We start from the raw sequence: 8,098 nt of genomic DNA, 5'->3' as shown, positions 1-8,098 counted from the left end.
TTTGTTTTCTTTGTTGCTTTACTTATTTTATTTTGTGATTAACTTTACTATAAAAATAGTTTTTCCTGTTTTTTATTTGTTTTTTGCATTATTTATTTTCTTTTGTTTTTTGCTTTAATTTTTAGTTCTGTTTGCTTTTAGGTTAGCAAAATTATAAACTTTCTGTTAGTGCCATTAGTTTTAGAAAAATTATAAACTTTCTGTTAGTGCCATTAGTTTTCAAATTTGAATAGTTAAAATTTGAATTCTTTGAAAATTGTTTGAATCACAAGTTTGTGATTAACTTACTAAAAAAATGAGAATAGATGAGCTTATAGAGAAAATTCAACCTAAATTCCTAGTAAATTTCTACCTGTACCCCGCCGCCTAACAGATGTATTGTCGTCTGTCTTCATTTTTCCTGATCTTCAGACATGTCTGTCTTGCCGTCCAGTTCCAGGATGTCCATTTTGCCTGAAAGATCTATGTGGCGCTTTGGCTCATCGTATGATGTATTCGCTTTCTTATCTTTTCTTTTTCTCGGTTTGGTAGACATGTCCCTCACATAGATAACCTGTAACACATCATTGGCTAGGACGAACGGTTCGTCAGTGTACCCAAGATTTTTCAGATCCACTGTTGTCATTCCGTACTATGGGTCTATCTGTACCCCGCCGCCTAACAGATTGACCCATTTGCACTTAAACAAAGGGACCTTAAAATCAGGTCCGTAGTCAAGTTCCCATATGTCCATTATGTAACCATAATATGTGTCCTTTCCGCTCTCGGTGTCATCGTACTCTTCTTCTTCGCCGTCTTCCATCATAACCTCTATTTCTCCGTGCCTCGTCCAAACATTATAGTGTGGCATGAAACCCTTGTAAAGCAGGTGGGAGTGAAGGATTTTCCGGTTAGAGTAAGACCTCGTATTTCCACATTCAGTGCATGGACAACACATAAAACCATTCTGCTTGTTTGCCTCAGTCGCATCGAGAAACTCATGCACGCACTTAATGTATTCGCAGGTGTGTCTATCACCGTACATCCATTGCCGGTTCATCTGCGTGCATTATATATAATTAAGTGTCCAAATTAATAGAAGTTCATCATCACATTAAAACCAAAGTGCATACATAGTTCCCATCTAACAACATATAGCTCTCCAGAGCATCTAATTAATTAAACCATACATTGAAACTATGTAAAACATTTCAATGCGAAAACAAATGCGATCATAATCGCAACCAAGGTAACAATTGATCCAACGGCATAATGATACCAAGCCTCGGTATGAATGGCATATTTTCTAATCTTTCTAATCTTCAAGCGCATTGCATCCATCTTGATCTTGTGATCATCGACGACATCCGCAACATGCAACTCCAATATCATCTTCTCCTCCTCAATTTTTTTATTTTTTCCTTCAACAAATTGTTTTCTTATTCAACTAAGTTTAACCTCTCGACAATAGGGTCGGTTTGCATTTCCGATTCACATACATCCTACATAAATAAAATCTATGTCACGTTGGTCGGCATAATTTTCATAAACAATAAATGAACCAATAGTTATAAAGATAATATATATACCACATCCGAATCATAGACAGGACGAGGGCCGACAGAGGCGGATACCAAAACCATCAGACTATATAAGATGCAATAATAAAAGTAAGAAAATAATACAAGTATCTATGTAAACATACAAGTAAGAATATTTTTCCTTTCAGAAAGAAGATAAGAACAAGAGGCTCACCACGGTGGTGCCGACGATGAGCTCGGCGCGGGTGATCGACGGCGGTGAAGATGGGGACGGGGCGTGACGGACCGCTAAACCTAGACAAATATTATGGAAAATGGAGCTTGGAGGTCGAGCTTGGAGAGGAGAAAACTTAAGTAGTGTGGCTCGGGCATTCCATCGAACACCTTGTGTTCATAGGAGGTGAGCTAGAGCACCACCAAGCCCTCTCCCCCTCGGCCAGAGAAAAACAGAGCACTGGGGTGCTCTGCTCGCGAGCGAGGGGTATATATAGGCACCTCATTGGTCCCGGTTGGTGACATGAGCCGGGACTAAAGGGGAGCCTTTGGTCCCGGTTCAAGCCACCAACCGGGACCAATGGTGGTGGGCCAGGAGCGAGGCCCATTGGTCCCAGTTCATCCCACCAACCGGGACCAAAAGGTCCAGATGAACTGGGACCAATGGCCCACGTGGCCCGGCCGCCCCCCTGGGCTCACGAACCGGGACCAATGCCCACATTGGTCCCGGTTCTGGACTGAACCAGGACTAATGGGCTGACCCGGCCTGGACCAAAGCCCTGTTTTCTACTAGTGCATGTATAGCAGAATTTCTTTTTTCTTTCTTTTTACCGTTTTTACAGGTATAGTAGGATTTCTTTCATGTAGCTAGCGAATTAGATATCATCAAAAATCAATCTGTGTCAAGCCACGGTCTAAAGTAGTAAACCAGCTTAGGGTATATCCAAGAAGAGCATGAAAAAACTTCAGGGCCACTGGTCTTCAGGAACACTTAGCCGACATGGAAGTTGGACTCTGTAGTGCATGGAAGTTTAAGTGATTAATTATGCGAATCTGCTTTCATTCGCTTGTGCCTTAGATTTCACAATTTTATCAATGTTGTCTTGTGTTTTAATTACATTATGAAGGTGTTTCTTCATTTGTATATCGTGTCGGGTTTTTGTTGGAGACAATATTTCTAGAGGAGAATGAAGTTTTTTGGTGTCGTTGTGGTGCCTTTACACGTGTCGGTCTCGGTGCCAGTTGGTGGTGGTCGTTTGAGTCTCTTGTGAGGTCCTATCCACGCTAAAATCATGGAATTGCTGTTATAACACTCACATGGATCGGCCCATGAGCTCTCGCTCGCTAAGTTTGACTCCCTATTCCTCTCAGTTGGTTAGCTTTTTTCTGCTCGCCCTATTGCTCGCTTAAAAAAATGGACTATTTTAAAAAATAGGTTAGTTTAATTAAAATATGTTCAAGGATATTTAAAAAATATGTGAATTCACAAAACCATGAATTGTAGAAAATGTTTATGAGTTCAAAATATATTCGTGAATTAAAAAACATTCACAAATTAAGCAAGGTTTAAAATTTAAAAATGTTCGCAAACTTTAAAAATACCTGTGAACTTCAAAATATTTTTTCCTTCTTAATGTTCGCAAATTTTAATAAGCGCTCATAACTAAAACCTGTAAGAAAATAAAGAGAGAAGGAGAAATAAAACTAAGCAACAAACAACCTTACATGCAGGTCTCACAACGACCCCACAAACCCCGAAGCACCAGAGCGCTTCAAATCGTGGGTGCTTAGTATCTCTATAGATGTATCACACACTGAAAAGATTTCTAGCTTTATTACTATGTACATGTACATACAGATAATGCCCCAGCACAATTTATGCAAGAAAAGAGTCTGATCTGGAAAAGCACACAAATCCCTTGTATGTCAAAGCAAACAGAATTGGAACGTGCGTGATCTCAAAAACTTAAGTGCTCATTGGTAATTAGGTATTCAGATTTAAATAAGGCTGACAAGAGGCAAAATAAAGTGAATTTCATTTTCACTGGTACAAATGGAGCACTTGCAGCAGGGCTGTTCGACTTGTAAAAAAAAGGGAACTATCATCTAAAATGTGAAGGGCTCAAAGCAAGTACTTATTATCAGCTTCAGACTTATAGCAATATCAAATGAGATTAAAGTACCGACAAGGGATCATAAGAACACTTCTGTGACACAAACTTATGCACATGGGTAAATAGACAGGAGCAATGCCCACCCTTGAGTACTGTTGTTTTTACAGAAATTCATCCGGCAGCAAAAGAAACAGCTAAAACGACATGTACTAAAATGATAATTACATAACTCAAGCATTAAGACAGGCATTTCATCAAGAAATTATTGAATATATCAAAAGGCTATTTTGTTTTGCTGGAAAGTGATTATGTAAAATAATGCTATTACAAACAAGTGCTATTATGAAGAATCAAGCGAGCTAGGAGCCACCACATCCCTAGTGCAAACGGACGGACGTAAATCAATTCAATTTGGTGTATGCCAAATAAACGACCACACAATCTTCATAAGCACATCGACGATCGATCGTGTGGCAGGCATTAATCCGGCCAGAGATAACCCAAAATAACCGACAGTATTATTAGGGATGACTGATGCCAAAGTGTAGTTTCTGAATCTAGCTGTTCGAACACATGTATACAGTTACTATTATCAATCTGGAAAAACATTGTGGCCGCCTTACCAATCATAGTAAGAGCTAGTAATACTTCCAGGAGAAGAAGAAAATGTAGCAATCGTCAAGGAAAATCAATGCATTCTTTCCAACCTGAAATAGAAAATGAGCCTAGATAAATATCCACAGAGAGGATCAAGATTCTTCAGGAGAAAATAGTTGTATGCCCCTGCCTTTCCAATCACCAGGGCATACCTACCAGCATGTATATCCCACCAGAAAGAAACACCATCTTACATATAGTCCAATGCTTCACCTTCATCATGCCTATCACCAATGCCATTGCCTAGCCACGAACATAATTAGTCAGTAACCAATGCATATTCTGACGAAAAGCAATCAATAGAGGAAGGAAGGGGTTATAGGACAGTTAAGATTCAGAAACTACACTTGGGAAAGTTACTTGCTTCGGTACCAGATTAGGAGTAGATAAACAAAAATGCACCGAACTCGCAAATACAGGGCATTCATACGTGCTCAGACATTGACCAACTCATTTTGGTACTCCACATTCATCTCACAACCATACGAATGGAAATGTTGTTCATAGACTAAAAATAGATCGATGCAAGCAGTAGCTGTTAATTTAAGTAAGCTTATAAAGGTGACAATTGAGTCTATCATCATTTGGCAGTTCCAGTTGGTTCAAGCTCAGCTTTCCACCTCAATTAGTTCTCTTCAATTTTCAACTGTGATGTACTCTAGCTGTATTACTATGTACATGTGCATACAGATAGGACCCCAGCACAATGTATGCAGGACAAAAATACGATCCGGAAATTATCTCAAGCACACACATTCCTTGTATGTCAAAGCAAACAAAGTTAGAACGTGCCCTTTCCTAAAAAACATAAGTAGCCATAGGTAATTCTATATTCAGATTGCATAGCCTATAAAATAATTTTATTTCATTTTTTCAGTTTGAGAAAAGTATGTTTTTGGTCTCTCAAATTCCCCAAAAGTATAAACTTGTTCCCTCAAGATCTTTTGGTATACATTTGGTCCTTCAAATCTCAAAACCGGATAAGCTTGGTCAAAAACCAGATTTTAAGCACGTTGACCCGGTTTTACCACATTTGACCAGGTTTGTCCACGTTGACCAGATTTGATAGATGAACAGTAAATTCGAAAAAAATAGCAAAAAAATTCTAAAATATCTGAAATTTTGTGGCAACCAAGATGCTTGGGGTGCACTAGGTGCGTGAAAATTTGTGTGATGTTTTGACATTCGAGGAGCTCACAAAAAAGCCAAAAATTGTTTTTTTGCTAGTGCTCCTAGGATGTTATTTGAACACAAAAAATTGCATGCACCTCGCACACCCAAGTATCTTTGTTGTCAAGAAAAATCATAGTTTTTAGAATCTGTTTGCTATTTTTTTGAATTTACTATTCATCTGTCAAACCTAGTCAATGTGGTCAAACCCGGTCAAATCTGGTCAAATCCCAGTCAACGTGCTCAAAATCTGGTTTTGGACCAAAATTATCTGATTTTGAGACTTGAAGGACAAAATGTATACAAAAAAATCTTGAGGGACCAAGTCTATACTTTTTTAGAACTTCAGGGATCAAAAATATACTTTTCTCTTTGAGTTTTGTTAGGGTTTGTGTCCTGCTCAGAGAGGCCAGGCGGCGGCGGCTCACTGAAGATGGAATAAGGTTCTCCCCACCTAATCCCCGTCCCGATGGTATTTTTAGCATCGTCGGAGGGCGTGTGGAGGTTTATCTCCGACAGGTCTCGCGGGATTGGTTGGCGTTTGTCTTCAGTGAATCCACGTGGATCATGTCTTCGCTCGTCTGTGTTCGTGTGTCTACAGATTGGATCCTTCCGACCAATGCTTCTCTTAATCAGCGGCGGTTGCTGTGCTGGTGTGCTGGTCCTATGAGGCCTTAACTCGATGAATTCCCGACTATCTACTACAACAACGTTTGCCCGTCTCCGATGAGGGAGGGGCGAAGACGGCGCCACACCTTTGGCTTGCTTCAGTGCTAGTAGTTGTCGCTATGTGGTCTACAGAACTAATTTTTTTTCTCTTCTGGTGTTCTTTGTGCTACCTTGACAGTTGATGAATAGATTGAAAATTGCCCTCGCAAAAATAAAAGACGTTTGATAAATTTAAAAGGGCAGAAAATTAGGGCCAGTTTTTTGGTGCTTATGGGTGGCCCACAAAAATAAGTCGCCTCCTATCTACCTTATTCTCGCAGCTCAACCTAAAATTTTGTTCTATTCTAGAACCCTTCTAGCGTAAAATTTTAAGTAAACTCTAGTACTTTTTACCCTCAAGTTCAGCTTTTGTATCAGATTTTACCCCATTTTGAGAGAATTCTTAAGTTTTGCCCCAATTGATCAGAGTTGTGCCACAATATTATCCCATTGCATTTTATTTCAATTTTGTACCATATAGTCAGTTTTTTCTTTTAAGTCCTAGTTTGGTGTCTGGTTTTTTGAGCAGACGAGCCGGACGTCCATGCCCAACCCTGTCTCTCTCCTCACTTCTCCCCTGACATCGGGACATCCAGCCACCCCCTCCAACGCCGGTGGCCGGCAAATGGCGGCTCCCAGCCACACTGTCCCTACCTGAGCCGAGCCGCTTGGCGTGGTGACAGGATTAGCCGAGGCTGAGATGCTGGTGCTACGCTGGATGGAGCGGCCGGCAGGGGTCACGGCGTGCTACATCAAAAACAGTGTCGTGGCACGGCTTGCACCGCCTCCTGGTGGAAGCTGAGGAAGCCATCGAAGCACGTCTGGCCTTGCTCAGCTCAAAGAACATTCTGATGAGAAACAACCAACAAGTTTTGGTCAGTTCAGAGCGAACTATCAATGCCAAATGGCCACGAGGAACAAGAAGCCATTGACTGATGTAATTGTAGATCAGAACTACGTTATTTGTCGCTGACGCATTATGCAGTGCCTCCGGCGCCTGCTCCCTCTGCTCCATGGCTTATGAAATGAAAATTTTGCAGTGTCGGTTCATTTCAAAGTTCAGGCAGATAGAATAACCGGCAGAGACACGCTATGCCATGCAGCTCATCGTGCGAGCAGCCGTGTAGCTCATTCGTCTCTTCTCCGTGATATAATTAGTAAGTTTTCCACTTGTTTAAGCTCCTGGATGAGGTATGTAGCTAGCTCGCTCCATCCAAAAGAAACAAAAACTTCATCGTGCCATCCATTCTCGCTCCGGTGCATGTAGCTATCTCGTTCCGGTGCCCATGGGATCGAATGATCGATGTGATGATACAAGAACTTGAAAGGAATTTCTAGCATGAAAGGGCATTTGGTCTGGTGGTATGATTCTCGCTTAGGGTGCGAGAGGTCCCGAGTTCAATTCTCGTAATGCCCCCATTTTTTTTAATTTTTACCATTTTTACATATGGTAGAATTTTTGCCCTTATTCTTTTTACCATTTGTATACATGTCAGTAGAGTTAAACATCAATCTGACAAATAAACAACCACACGATCTTCGTAAGCATTGATCGGGACTCGATCATGTAAAATGGACAGCACTAACTCGTTTTGGTAATCCACAAAATATCATGCTTGTCCACTTCACAGCAATACCCATGCCATGAATATGTCATTGACAGACTTACAATAGATCGATACGAGTAGTAGTTATTACTCCCTCCGATCCATACAAATTGTCGCTGATTTAGTACAAATTGTCGCTGTACTAAATCGGCGACAGTTAATATGGATCAGAGGGAGTAGAGAGCAAGATGGACAGAGAAAAAAAGGCCCATAAGCTTATGAAGGTACCTTTCACAATGCCCACTAGGCCATCAACAATGCCATTGCCTAGCCACAGACATAATTAGTCAGTATTTTGACAAAAAGCAATCGAAACAGGAAGGGATTA

Source organism: Triticum aestivum, chromosome 7A (genome assembly GCF_018294505.1).
Source record: "Triticum aestivum cultivar Chinese Spring chromosome 7A, IWGSC CS RefSeq v2.1, whole genome shotgun sequence".
Lineage (NCBI taxonomy): Eukaryota > Viridiplantae > Streptophyta > Magnoliopsida > Poales > Poaceae > Triticum > Triticum aestivum.
This window is presented reverse-complemented; position numbering follows the sequence as displayed.